This window comes from Salvelinus namaycush, unplaced genomic scaffold (assembly GCF_016432855.1).
Source record: "Salvelinus namaycush isolate Seneca unplaced genomic scaffold, SaNama_1.0 Scaffold2804, whole genome shotgun sequence".
NCBI lineage: Eukaryota > Metazoa > Chordata > Actinopteri > Salmoniformes > Salmonidae > Salvelinus > Salvelinus namaycush.
Window position 1 is genome coordinate 117 of NW_024059680.1, and position 14,884 is coordinate 15,000.

At 44.5% G+C, this 14,884-nt stretch overlaps 1 pseudogene; it reads left to right on the forward strand.

Moving 5' to 3' along the window:
- Positions 1–2,126: 2,126 nt before the first annotated feature.
- LOC120039577 overlaps positions 2,127–14,884 on the forward strand; it is a 28,596-nt pseudogene continuing 15,838 nt past the window's right edge.

Consider the following 14,884-nt stretch of genomic DNA (forward strand, 5'->3'; position numbering starts at 1 on the left):
ATACAGTGTGTCTGCTATTTCTGTCTTGCATGGTTGTGGCATGTGGGCGTGGCCAGTGCATTCAGTCATGCAAGAGAACGGAGAGAGCGGAGAGAGCGGAGAGAGAGAGCTTCTTTTAATTGGAAAGTGTGTGTGGCTAATGACGCATTTTCAGGGACAGTTGATAATGTGTCTCTGCATGTGGTTCACAATAATATTAATGTGTATATCCAAATGAAATCTTTTGACCATGATAATCTCAGACAGGCAGGCAGGCATTAGGCTGGCAGACACAGTTATACAAACACTCACAGACAAATTCTCATTCCTAATAGGGTCACGGTATGTTCTCCAACTCTCTCCGTTCGTCAGTGGAGGATGCAGTTTGTCAGTGTTGTCAGGGGAGCGCCAGTAGCAGGGCAAAAGGTGGCCGGGATTCTTTCCAACGGCTCCCTCAAGGCAGACCATTTCAGAACCAACAGTACCCAGGTATCTAACTCTGCCTGTCTCCTCCGCATCATTAACAATTGGGAGAGAGAGTGGTAGACGGGGGCAGGAGTGGAGGAAAGAGAGAAAGAGGGTGCAGAGATTGCTGTCAGTCTTATTGCAGTGATGAGTAAATCCTGAGAAGTGATCCAGTCACTTTCTTGGTACAGAAAGGTGTTATCAGTATCAGGGTTGAGATGTGTGGCTGACCAGCTGTGTCTCTGATTCTTTTACTCTTATTTGTCATTTCATTCGGCTTTCTTCTTCTTTTTCCTTCCATAACTCTTTGGCATTAATGACTGTAGTGTTTTTGTCTAGTGTGTGGGCGGCAGTAGGAGCTGTTCTTTTCTTAGATTCCTCTCTTTTTGTTTTTTATTTTTTCATGTTTTTCTCCTCTTAACAAGTCATGTGATGCCATTAGTGAGGAGAGAGACTGAACCTGGGGAAAGTGAATGTTCTGAACTCATTCATATTTCTTTAGTATCTACTTGGATCATTAGATGTCACAGACAGTGGGCTGTTCTTGTCACAACCTCTCCTCTCACTCTCTCATTTCCTCTCTCCCTTTCTCTCCTCTCATCTCGTGATTATTCCTCTCCTCTCTCCATCCCCCTCTAATAGTTCTCATCTGTCATATATATACCTCCCCAGTAGCTGGACTGGCAGACTCATTCTGTGACCTTTAACACCCACCATCATAATCTTCCTCAACCTCCCTCCATTAAATCTCTTCCCTCTTCCCGTACCCTTTCTCTCTATGTTTGTTCTGTGGCCCTGCCAACTACAGAGTGGTTCTTGTGACAGCTGAGAGGTGGTGACATCTTCAGACTAAAGGGAGATGTCTGAAGAGACAGACAATCACATTCAAATACAGACAAATCCTTCACAGACCGATTCCTGTGTGAGTGAGTGAGTGACGACATTCTGTGACCAATGTGTTAAATTTAGGCACACAGAAACAACTGGATTCAATCCCAGTGTGGGGCACTAGTTCTTGGATGTTGTTTTTTGCCCCTAGTGGCTGGTTTTGATGCTGTCTCCCAACTTCCGGAGGACCTGCACAAATGTTGAATTTCTTTTGTGAGGTAAAATAATGTGCAGCTCGCACAGATGCGACCAATACATGTTTTAACTCGCCCAGCGAGACTAAATGGTGGCAGTCTGGCGCCCCGCCATGTAGGCTTTTCACTACTCTCTAATTTTCATTTTACTTTGATGAAAAAGGGCTCCATCTTCACAATCAACGTATCCTAGGCCAAGGCTCCTCTCTCACTCTCTCCTCAGCAGCAGAACAGCCCCAGACAATTTGGCTGACTACAATCAACAGTATCCTAGGCCAAGGCTCCTCTCTCACTCTCTCCTCAGCAGCAGACCAGCCCCAGACAATTTGGCTGACTACAATTTTATCGGCTTTTCATTTATTTATCGGCCAAAAGCCGGAAATTACCTGCTAACGGAAACCCTGGTGTGTGTGTGTGTGTGTACATGTGCATTCGTATGTCTGTGTATGTGTGTTGCCAGGTGTGTTCTAACTCGTGTGGTGTTGTGTGTGTGTGTGTGTGTGTGTGTGTGTGTGTGTGTGTGTGTGTGTGTGTGTGTGTGTGTGTGTGTGTGTGTGTGTGTGTGTGTGTGTGTGTGTGTGTGTGTGTGTGTGTGTGTAGGTAAGCCAGTGTTCCTCCACATGGGTGAGGAGGTGGATGGGGTGGACATGAGGGCAGAGGTCGGTCTGCTGAGTCGCAACATCCTGGTGCGCGGCGAGATGGAACCTCGTTGCTACGACAACGAGGCCTGCAAGTTCTTCGCCTTCGACACTTTCGGGGGACACGTGAAGGTAATTTAATTAACATGTCATTAATTGTTCACGACTCTACCCCTTCAATCTATCTATTCATCCTCTATCTACACCTTTACTTTAATCATCCATCCACCCATTCATTTTCTTTATCCTTCCAATGATCTAAACTTGTAGATAGTGTGTGTAGGGCTGGACAATTCCGGTAACTTAACTTCCTTAACCTTTTACTGCAGTGGGCTAAATCAGGGTCACACAGAGTGTTTCTTGGTATTCTTAAACAATTCTACTTTGAAACAAAAGTATACACCTCACACACATGTTTATGGATAAAAAAAGAAGACACTTGTACCATGTCAGACATACAGTTGAAATGTGTTAAATGTTGAGTTTGCATCCCAATATTACACTTTATATAAATCACAGAAGACTGAAATATAACAAAACCGTTTGACATAGAAACACTGGATTTTCGGCGGGTTTTGGAAATAATGTTTATTAATTCTGAATAATATTAGTAACCTTCCACCCATGAGGCCTCAAGGTCATTTGACTGCAGGAAAGGGCTGCAGTCTGTGAGGTTACCAGAGTTCTGCAGCCCTGATCATGTCTTTCTGTTCTGTTTATTCAGTCCTTGAGGCCTTCACCTGAAGAAATGGGCTATTGTTTTGGGCTATACTGTACAGTTAACATAAAGGTTACATTAAGAAACTGAGCTCATCTATTGTCCTTACAGGTTAGGTGAGGGTAAGGGAAACGTTTATAGAGTTTAGTTATAATCAGATGTTTAGTTAGAAAGCACAACCTTCCGTCCCCGTCTAGCATGGCTAGACGCCCAGACTCTGGGGAGCACAGTTAGGACAGAGAGAGCTGAGACTGTCACACACGCCAGCCAAATAGATTATTACAGTAATGATCTGGTTTGGGTCATGACTGTCATCAGATGACATATGGTGACGCAATCTGTCAATGACATTTGTAATATCATCGTTATGGCAGTGGTATGTTGGCTGTCATTAGGCCAGTGTGATTCTATGACAGATGGACAGGCAGGCAGGCAGGCAGGCAGGCAGGCAGGCAGGCAGGCAGGCAAACACACACACACACACCACACACACACACACACACACACACACACACACACACACACACACACACACAGCACCATAACAGCTATGGATAATATTAATTCCAGATACCAATCCTGATTTAAGCAAGCAGGCAGGCTAAGGTTTGCACAAATAAACAATTGTCACTTTGCTGACGGGGAGTGTCACATTGGGAGAGTTTCTTGTATTGTGTTGTTTGCCATTACTGTAATTAGGTTTGGCAGAACATTTCCAATGAGTGAAAGTTTCTTGGAAGCTCTTTTGATTGAGTTCCGTCTAAATTAAGGCACATTTTATTTACAGCACAGAAACAAAGTTTGAAGCGCAACCTAGGGGGGAGATAAACACACACACACACACACACACACACACACACACACACAGACACAGACACAGACACAGACACAGACACAGACACAGACACACACACACACACACACACACACACACACACACACACACACACAGACACACAGACACAGACACAGACACAGACACAGACACACACACACACACACACACACACACACACACACACTGGCATAGTCTTTAGAGTGAGTTGGATTGCATCCTGTTCAATAGACAGCTGTTTATTGAAGCTGTCAGTCATAGAACCTGGGTTGTGTCCCAAATGCCACCCTATAATAGTGCAGTACCTTTGACCAGGAAATGCAGGGCTCTCATTTGGGATGCAGCCCAGAAGAAGATCCACAGCTAGTAAGGAATGGAGCCACGTCCATCTCCACTGCCTGCAAATTCTTCCCATTACATTCTAGTCAACCACGTTTTAATGAAGAATTATGGAAACAATTTGATTAGTCTCTCATGCATGGAAACTCTCGCTATCTTTTTATCTGTCTTCTACTCAATCTCTCACACTTTCACTGTTTCTTTCACATTCAAGTTCTCCTGTCTTACTCTCTGTCTTTCTCTCACTCTCTAGCGGTCTCACTCTCTAACGGTCTCACTCTCTAACGGTCTAACTCTCTAACGGTCTAACTCTCTAACGGTCTCACTCTCTATCGGCATCACGCTCTATCGGCATCACGCTCTAACGGTCTCACTCTCTAGCGGTCTCACTCTCCAACGGTCTCACTCTCTAGCCGTCTCGCTCTCTAACGGTCTCACTCTCTAACGGTCTCACTCTTTAGCCGTCTCACTCTCTAGCCGTCTCACTCTATAGCGGTCTCACTCTCTAGCGGTCTCACTCTCTAGCCGTCTCACTCTCTAGCCGGTCGCACTCTCTAGCGGGCTCACTCTCTGGCGGTCTCACTCTCTGGCGGTCTCACTCTCTGGCGGTCTCACTCTCTAGCGGTCTCACTCTCTAGCGGTCTCACTTTCTAACTGTCTCACTCTCCCCCTCTCTCCTCACTCTCCCCCTCTCTCCCTCCCAGGTGGAGCGTGGCTTTAAGTCTGTGCAGGTGTCTGGTGTAGAGCTGCAGCACATGGGTCAACAGTCTATGGGTCACTACCCTGTCCACTTCCATATGAACGGAGACGTGGACCAGAAGGGAGGCTACGATCCCCCCACCTCCGTCAGCGATCTGTCCATCCACCATACCTTCTCCCGCTGTGTCACTGTGCACGGCTCTAACGGCCTACTGGTGAGCTATATGCATGCACACACTTGGACATTTGGTTCCATACATTTGAGAGTATAAAAGTGCTGCTGGTCGGCCATTCAGTTGTCACGACGACACCCGCCTTCGCCCAGCCTCTCCACCATCTGTGTGTGTGTGTGTGTGTGTGTGTGTGTGTGTGTGTGTGTGTGTGTGTGTGTGTGTGTGTGTGTGTGTGTGTGTGTGTGTGTGTGTGTGTGTGTGTGTGTGTGTGTGTGTGGTTAAAGAGGTCTTCTGTTAGATCAACTGTCTTACCCCAGCAGAACCCCAACTATAAGCTGTATACCAAACGAGTGGCAGGGTGACAGCTGTTTTTCGGATCCCAGATGTAAAGTCATTTAACTGAATCAGTAGGGTTAGCACATTCACAGAAAGATTTTCAGACCTCACTTGACCGGTTTCTTCCGTTCACGGAGGCACAGAAAAAGTACAGTCAAACACATCCATTTTATTAGCGTTACTCTCTAAGGGCTGTAGCTGAGTTGTTGAGACGTTATAACGCTCCACATCTTGGGTTGAACAATTCTGCTGACTTTCCTCAAATTCCCAGGTTTTTCAGAAATCCTGATTCCGGGAATCTTTGAACCAGGACTTCTAGAAGACCTGGGAATTTTGGGAAAGTTGCTGGAATTTTGTAACCTTATCCAGGTTGAGCTACAAGGGTTTCAGGAAACTTACCTGTGGTGTTATTTCACTGTCTTTGCTAAAAATCTGAGCCACCTACGAAATTATAATGATGATAATAACCATATTCATGATTATGCATGTTGCTAATTACTGTTGTGAACCCAGGGACATTATGATCTGTGGACGTTACAGGGTCACAGACAGAGCAACTACATAGAATTACGCACAAAAGAAGATAATTGCTTCTAGCTAGAATTCTATGAGAACAGTCTGTTGGAGACTGAGGTGGGATTCTGTGTGTGTGTTTGTGTGTGTGTTTGTGTGTGTGTGTGCGCGCTCATGCAAGCTCATCTTCGCCCATCCTCGTGCACGTGCGTATGTGTTGGAGGGTTGTTAAAGGTGTCCTGTTGTGTTGCCACGGCAATCAGAGAATCTATCCGTTGCCATAACGAGGAGATGTGCCGTTGCTACCCAACATGGCGTATCTAAACCAAGGCTCCTGAAAATTGGGTACAAACTGGATAGAACACAATTGTGTCCTGTCACTCTTCAGGCGTTAAAAGGAAATGGAAGATAGATGGTGAGATACTGAATTCTCTGAGATGTTATCTTTCTGCTTCGGCTTCGTCCCAATTAGTACCCTATTCTATTCCCTACATAGTGGAACAGGGTCCCTGGTACCTACGGACCCTGGTTTAAAATAATGCACTAGATAGAGAATAGGGTCCCATTTGAGACTCAGGCCCTAGTCTCCTCTCCTTCATCAGATGTCAGAATATCTCCATAGACATGAAGACTGGGGTTAGCACCGCATGATTTAGCTCAGCAGGCTAATACAGTCTTGTGTGAGCAGAGGCAGTTTGGTGAACTGTTCTCACATGAGGAGACTTCCCTAAACCAACCGCAAAGAAGAGGTGAGATGAGCTAGCTAGCAAGTGTGGCAGGCAGAGTAATATCTTTCTTTAAATGGTGTAGCTCAGTGGAATGATGTGTTTCACACCATCTGATGAGATTGGGTTTTTAGCCCAGTGCATATGACAGAGAAGAGACAGAAGGAAAACCACGTCCTTCAGACATGCAACCACGTCCTTCAGACATGTGCCAGTCAAAATAAATGTGTGCGTGGTTTGTCAGGGTTGGGGTTATTCCAGTCAATTCAGAAAGTAGGACTAAACCAAATTCCAATTCCAAATGTTCCTCATTGAAAGCATTGAAGATATTGGGATTGGAAATTCAGCGTACTCCGTGAATTGACTGGAATTTAAATGGAATTGACCCCAACCCTGGTGTTTCTCTCTCTCTCTCTCGCTCTCCCCCTCTCTCTCCCCCCTCCTCTCTCTCTCCCTCCCTCCCTCCCTCCCTCCCTGCCTCACTCACTCACTCACTCACTCACTCACTCACTCACTCACTCACTCACTCACTCACTCACTCACTCACTCACTCACTCACTCACTCACTCACTCACTCACTCACTCACTCACTCACTCGCTCGCTCCCTCCCTCGCTCTCTCGCCCCCCTCTCTCTCTCCCTCCTTCTCTCTACCTCCCCCACTCACTCACTCTCTCTCTCTCCCCCCCTCGCTCTCTCGCCCCCCCCCCCTCTCTCCCTCCTCCTCTCTCCCTCCCTCCCTCCCTCCCTCCCTCCCTCCCTCCCTCCCTCCCTCCCTCCCTCCCTCCCTCCCTCCCTCCCTCCCTCACTCACTCTCTCTCCCCCCTCGCTCTCTCGCCCCCCTCTCTCTCTCCCTCCTTCTCTCTACCTCCCCCACTCACTCACTCTCTCTCTCTCCCCCCCTCGCTCTCTCGCCCCCCCCCCTCTCTCCCTCCTCCTCTCTCCCTCCCTCCCTCCCTCCCTCACTCACTCACTCTCTCTCCCCCCCTCGCTCTCTCTCGCCCCCCTCTCTCTCCCTCCTCCTCTCTCCCTCCCTCCCCCACTCACTCACTCTCTCTCTCCCCACCTCACTCCCTCTCGCCCCACTCTCTCTCCCTCCCCCCTCTCTCTGTCCTACCAGGTAAAGGACGTGGTGGGCTATGATGCTCTGGGACACTGTTTCTTCACTGAGGACGGTCCTGAGGAGAGGAACACTTTTGACCACTGCCTGGGGCTGATGATCAGAGCTGGTACCCTGCTGCCCTCCGACAGGGACAGCAAGATGTGTCGCGATATCACACAGGGAGCCTTCCCCGGATATGTGGCCAACCCACGACAAGACTGCAGGTAGAGGAGATCAATAGAAGTGTCCCCTAGGTACAGATCTAGGATCAGTTTCCCTTCACGCAATCCTAACCTTAACTATTAGTGGGGAAGATGCAAAACTGACCCAAGATCAGCGTCTAGGGCTGACTTCACATCTACACATATAGATACACGTAAGATGGATATATACAGACAGCAACAGGTACATGTACACACACACTCACCTGTTTAGCATGTCTGCTGCGTATAAATAGAGTCTGTCCTCTGAACTGATATGTCTGTCCCCGTGGTAACCTGCTATCTCTGGTGTTAGAGAGACAGAGTATGATTAATGCATAAGAGACACGCTCAGCCAGAAGATACAACACTGCAATAAGACTGAGCTTTACCTTATCTTACCTTAAATCACACACACACACACACACACACACACACACACACACACACACACACTGCTTATTACCCGACTGATGTTCTCTATTCCCTTTGCAAAACCAATTAGGTTGTGATTCTAAGGCTAGAGGTTTGACTAAAAGTCTGGATCCCACATTCATTTGAGTGTTAAAATCAGAGTTGTATCTAGTTGTCGGTTACTAGGGCTGCATCCCAAATGGCATCCTATTACCTACACAGTGCCTTCGTGTCTATGTGTTGTTTAAAGAGTTACTCTTTCCCGAATTTAGGGGGGGGGGGGGGGGGGCAAAACGACAGGCTTGTCAGCTCGGGGATTTGAACTTGCAACCTTTCGGTTACTAGTCCAACACTCTAACCACTAGGCTACGCTGCCGCCCCATGAACAGCCACATGAACAGCCAGTCATTCGAAAAGAGGTTGCATTTTACATATTTACGAGTGGAAACCTTTGTTGTCTCTTTGTTGAAATCGCCGGTCCGTCTGCTGGAAATTCAGTCGCCAGAAAGTCTCTGGTTTGTCCACCAGAGATTAAAGTCTTTCGTAGTTGTAGCTTGTTCCCTTTGTTCTGGAAGTGTCTGTTAAATATGGATACATCAGACGCACCAATGGTCGTTTGATAGGGAAATGTTCTCCAGAATGGATCTTTCAGAGTACTGGTTCTCGGTTGCATTTACCGGACTAAAGTACTTAAACAGCCGCAGACTGAATGTTCCTGTGTAGTCTTTAGTTTTGTAGAGATGTTCTTCTTCTCTGTTGAAGTTTCAGAGTTCTAGCCATTATGTCCCACTCAGCTCACGATGTTGGTCTCGTTGATGTACATTTTGTCGGAAGTGGGTTTTATACACTCTGGAAAAAGGGGGCGTTCCATGACGCCGATGTAATGTCTGCTCACGTGGGCGTGGCCACTGACTTGGTTAAGACTTCATATGGAAAATAATTCTCTCATTACATCTTCCCACAAATAGTTTCACATTTAATCGTATACGTTCCCCCACATTTGGATGTGACCCTGACAACTGGGAAATATACACATTCAGAGATACACTTATGTTGTTATACTGTCTTTAGTTACGCCACAAATTATTAACACATTCCACAGGATTGTTCTTTAAATACCCACGGACCATTCCAAATGTTGGGATACAGAAATACTGTTTAATTATTCAGCCTTTTAATGTTATCATACTGCAACGTCACTCTCTATGGTGACAAAGGGATTTAACTCAAGTTTCTGAGAGTAGGGAGAGAGAGTTTTCCTGCAGGTATTTATGACCATCATAAAACTGTGGAGAGAGAGGTGGGGCGCCTATGATACTCCCCCCAAGGGCATGTCATGACAGTGCACTACTTTTGACCATGGTCCTATGGGTCCTGCAGGGTCAAAAGTAGTGCACTATATAGGAGCTTGGTCAAAAGTAATGTACTATGTAGTGAATAGGGTGCCATTTGTGACGCAGTCCAGGAATTTGCCTCACTGATAAGCAGACAGGTGGAGACATTAATACTGCAAAGCCATGAGAGACGGTCACGTTAGAGTATGTGTGCCTTGCCTCTCCTCTCCTCTCCTCTCCTCTCCTCTCCTCTCCTCTCCTCTCCTCTCCTCTCCTCTCCTCTCCTCTCCTCTCCTCTCCTCTCCCCAATTGTCCATTCCTCTCCCTCCCTCCTCTACTCACCTCTCCCCTCTCCCCTTAGCTCCTCTCCTCTCCCATTCATCTCCTCTCCCCTCTGTTCGTCATTATGGTACTCCTCCTAAGGAACAGCCTCCTTAGGAATTCATGGGAATTTACAGTACTTCAATGTTATGCTTCAAGGACGATGAAAAATAAAACGTATGTATCATCCAAAACCTGTAGCTGTTGAAATTAAAACATGTTGCTCACCTCTCTACACTACAAAGCAACAATAATGTACAGCTGGAGAAGTTCATCCATAATAATATGTTTTCAATATTGCTGACCAATTTAAGATCAACCTGATGTAAAGTGAAGCCGGTGAAAATAAATTGCAATGACTGTTAGTACAATAAACCTAGGAAGTGGTTCAGTCATACTATAAAAACACTGGGTTGTCTAGTGGCCTATTTGTATACGTCATATCATGTAGCACCAGGCTGGCTGCTAACGTTAACTACATTCACTGTCAATGCACAATATTTCCACAACAGTTGAGAAAGGACCATTAGAAGACCCATTAGAACAGCAGTTAAATTGCACACATGGACCACCACTTCATCCATGCTTTTGTTAATGACATCGCCGAAGTCGAGGATCGGTAGGATAGTCAGTTTTAGAGGGTATGTTTGGCAGCATGAGTGAAGGATGCTTTGTTGCGAAGTAGGAAGCCGATTCTAGATTTAATTTTGGATTTGAGATGCTTAATGTGTGTCTGGAAGGAGAGTTTACAGTCTAACCAGACACCTAGGTATTTGTAGTTGTCCACATATTTTAAGTCAGAACCGTCCAGAGTAGTGATGCTGGACGGGCGAGCAGGTGCAGGCAGCAATTGGTTGAAGAGCATGCATTTAGTTTTACTTGCATTTAAGAGCAAAAAAGCACTAACATTTTTCACAGCACAGGTAGCATGCACAAAACCAACCAAACTAACCAAGAACCAACCAAACTAACCAACAAACAACTTCATCAGATGACAGTCTTATAACATGTTATTCAATAAATCTATGTTTTGTTCGAAAAATTTGCATATTTGAGCTATAAATCAGTTTTACATTGCAGCTACAATCAGAAATTGCACCGAAAGCAGCCAGAATAATTACAGACACCAACGTCAAATACCTAAATACTCATCATAAAACATTTCTGAAAAATACATAGTGTACAGCAAATGAAAGACAAGCATCTTGTGAATCCAGCCAATATTTCCGATTTCTTAACTTCTTTGGGCTGCAAGCCCGAAGCCGGGCACAATATGACAACAGCCACTTCAAGTGCAGGGCGCGAAATTCAAAATATATTTTTTTGAAATATTTAACTTTCACACATTAACAAGTCCAATACAGCATATGAAAGATAAACATCTTGTGAATCCAGCCAACATGTCCGATTTTTAAAATGTTTTACAGCGAAAACACCACATATATTTATGTTAGCTCACCACCAAATACAAAAAAGGACAGACATTTTTCACAGCACAGGTAGCATGCACAAAGCCAACCTAACTAACCAAGAACCAACCAAACTAACCAAGAAACAACTTAATCAGATGACAGTCTTATAACATGTTATACAATAAATCTATGTTTTGTTCGAAAAATGTGCATATTTGAGGTATAAATCAGTTTTACATTGCAGCTACCATCACAGCTACCGTCACAAATAGGACCGAAGCAGCCAGAGTAATTACAGACACCAACGTCAAATACCTAAATACTCATCATAAAACATTTCTGAAAAATCGATGGTGTATAGCAAATTAAAGACAAACATCTTGTGAATCCAGCCAATATTTCCGATTTTTTAAGTGTTTTACAGCGAAAACACAATATAGCATTATATTAGCTTACTACAATAGCCTACCACACTACCGCATTCATTCATCAAGGCACGTTAGCGATAGCAATAGGCACGTTAGCGATAGCGAATAAACCAGCAAAAGATATATAATTTTTGACTAACCTTGATAAGCTTCATCAGATGACAGTCCTATAACATCAGGTTATACATACACTTATGTTTTGTTCGAAAATGTGCATATTTAGAGCTGAAATCAGTGGTTATACATTGTGCTAACGTAGCATCTTTTTCCCAGAATGTGCGGATATTTTTATGGCACTCAACTATTCTGACCAAATAACTATACATAAACGTTACTAAAAAATACATGTTGTATAGGAAATGATAGATACACTAGTTCTTAATGCAATCGCCGTGTTAGAATTCTAAAAATAACTTCATTACGACATCCAGCTACGACATCCAGCGAGAGAGTACCCAAAATCTGGGCGCAAACGACTATTTCACATGTTCGACAGATATATGAAATAGCATCATAAAATGGGTCCTACTTTGATGATCTTTCATCAGAATGTTGTACAAGGGGTCCTTTGTCGGGAACAATCGTTGTTTGGATTTAGAATGTCCTCTTCTCCAGTCAATTAGCACGGAAAGCTAGCAAAGTAGCGCGAAGCTCTCCTTCCTGAACAAAGGCACACAACGCAACACGCCTAACGTCCTGAATAAATTTCAATAATCTAATAAAACTATATTGAAAAAACATACTTTACAATGATATTGTCACATGTATCAAATAAAATCAAAGCCGGAGATATTAGTCGTCCATAACGACAGCTTTACAGAAGGCAATACCAGGTCCCTTCACGCGCTCTCCAGAAAACAGGAAACTGGTGACACGTCATACAAAGAGCATTTATTCGACCCCAGATCAAGTTATACACTCCATTTCTTCTCTCATTGCCTGTCGACATCTAGTGGAAGACGTATGAAGTGCATGTATTCTAATAAATATCAAGGACCTTTATAGGCAGGCCCTAGAACAGAGCATCGATTTCAGATTTTCCACTTCCTGTCAGGAAGTTTGCTGCAAAATGAGTTCTGTTTTACTCACAGATATAATTCAAACGGTTTTAGAAACTAGAGAGTGTTTTCTATCCAATAGTAATAATAATATGCATATTGTACGAGCAAGAATTGAGTACGAGGCCGTTTGAAATGGGCACCTTTTATCCGGCTACTCAATACTGCCCCTGCAGCCCAAACAGGTTAAGTGTTTTACAGCGAAAACACAATATAGCGTTATATTAGCTTACCACAATAGCCAGAAACACAAGCCATTTACCCGCAGCAAAAGTTAGCGATCGTAACAAACCAGCAAAAGTTATATAATTTTTGACTAACCTTGATAAGCTTCATCAGATGACAGTCCTATAACATCAGGTTATACAATACACTTATTTTTTGTTCGAAAATGTGCATATTTAGAGCTGAAATACGTGGTTATACATTGTGCTAACGTAGCATCTTTTTCCTAGAATGTCCGGATATTTTTATGACACTCACCTATTCTGACCAAATAACTATTCATATACTTTACTAAAAAATACATGTTGTATAGGAAATGATAGATACATTAGTTCTTAATGAAATCGCCGTGTTAGAATTCTAAAAATAACTTCATTACCACATCCAGCTTACGTTATAACGAGAGAGAGCCCAAATCTGGGCGCAAAATAATTGTCAACATATTCCGACAGATATATGAAATATCATCATAAAATGGGTCCTACTTTTGATGATCTTCCATCAGAATGTTGTACAAGGGTGTCCTTTGTCCAGAACAATCGTTGTTTGGTTTTAGAACGGCCTTCTTCCCTCTCGAATTAGCAAGCTAACTAGCCAAGTGGCGCGTAGCTCTCCATCTTCACCATACCCAGAGAACGCAAGACGCCTAAACTCCCGAAAATATTTCAATAATCTGATGAAACTATATTGAAAAAACATACTTTACGATGATATGATCACATTTATCAAATAAAATCAAAGCCGGAGATATAACACGTCTATAACGATTGCTTTTCAGAAGCCATTACCGGTGACCTCTATGCGCTTCCTGGACAGAGGAATTCTGGGGTCATGTCATTCCAAGAGCTCTCTTTTCACCATAGAAACACCTAGAAACCCCATTTCACCTCTCACAGCCTATGGGACATCTAGTGGAAGGCGTATGAAGTGCATGTATACTCATACATATCAAGCACATTTATAGGCAGATCCTAGAACAGAGCATCGATTTCAGATTTTTCACTTTCTGACAGGAAGTTTGCTGCAAAAGGAGTTCTGTTTTACTCACAGATATAATTCAAACGGTTTTAGAAACTAGAGAGTATTTTCTATCCAATAGTAATAATAATATGCATATTGTACGAGCAAGAATTGAGTACGAGGCCGTTTGAAATGGGCACCTTTTATCCGGCTACTCAATACTGCCCCTGCAGCCATAAGAAGTTAACACAATGTCCAAAGAGGGGCCAGAAGTATACAGAATGGTGTCGTCTGCGTAGAGGTGGATCAGAGAATCACCAGCAGCAAGAGCGACATCATTGATGTATACAGATAAAAGAGTCGGCCCGAGAATTGAACACTGTGGCACCCCCATAGAGACTGCCAGAGGTCCGGACACCAGGCCCTCCGATTTCTCTGTCTGAGAAGTAGTTGGTGAACCAGGCGAGGCAGTCATTTGAGAAACCAAGGCTGTTGAGGTGCTGCCTGAAGCGAGGAGTAGGACACTGGGATAATCAACAACTCTTGTTTTCTCTCCCTTCTCTCTCTCACCCTTCTCTCTCTCACGTTCTCTCTCTCCCTCCTCTCTCTCCCTCTTCTCTCTCACTCTCTCACCCTCCTCTCCCTCACGTTCTCACTCTCTCACCCTCCTCTCTCTCACGTTCTCACTCTCTCACGTTCTCTCTCTCTCTCCCTCCTCTCTCTCACGTTCTCTGTCTCTCCCTCCACTCTCTCACGTTCTCCCTCTCCCTCCTCTCTCTCATGTTCTCTGTCTCTCCCTCCTCTCTCCCTCCTCTCTCTCACGTTCTCTCTCTCCCTCCTCTCTCTCACGTTCTCTGTCGCTCCCTCCTCTCTCTCACGTTCTCTTTCTCTTTTCCTCCCTCTTGTCTTTCTTTGTCTCTTCCAGCGCT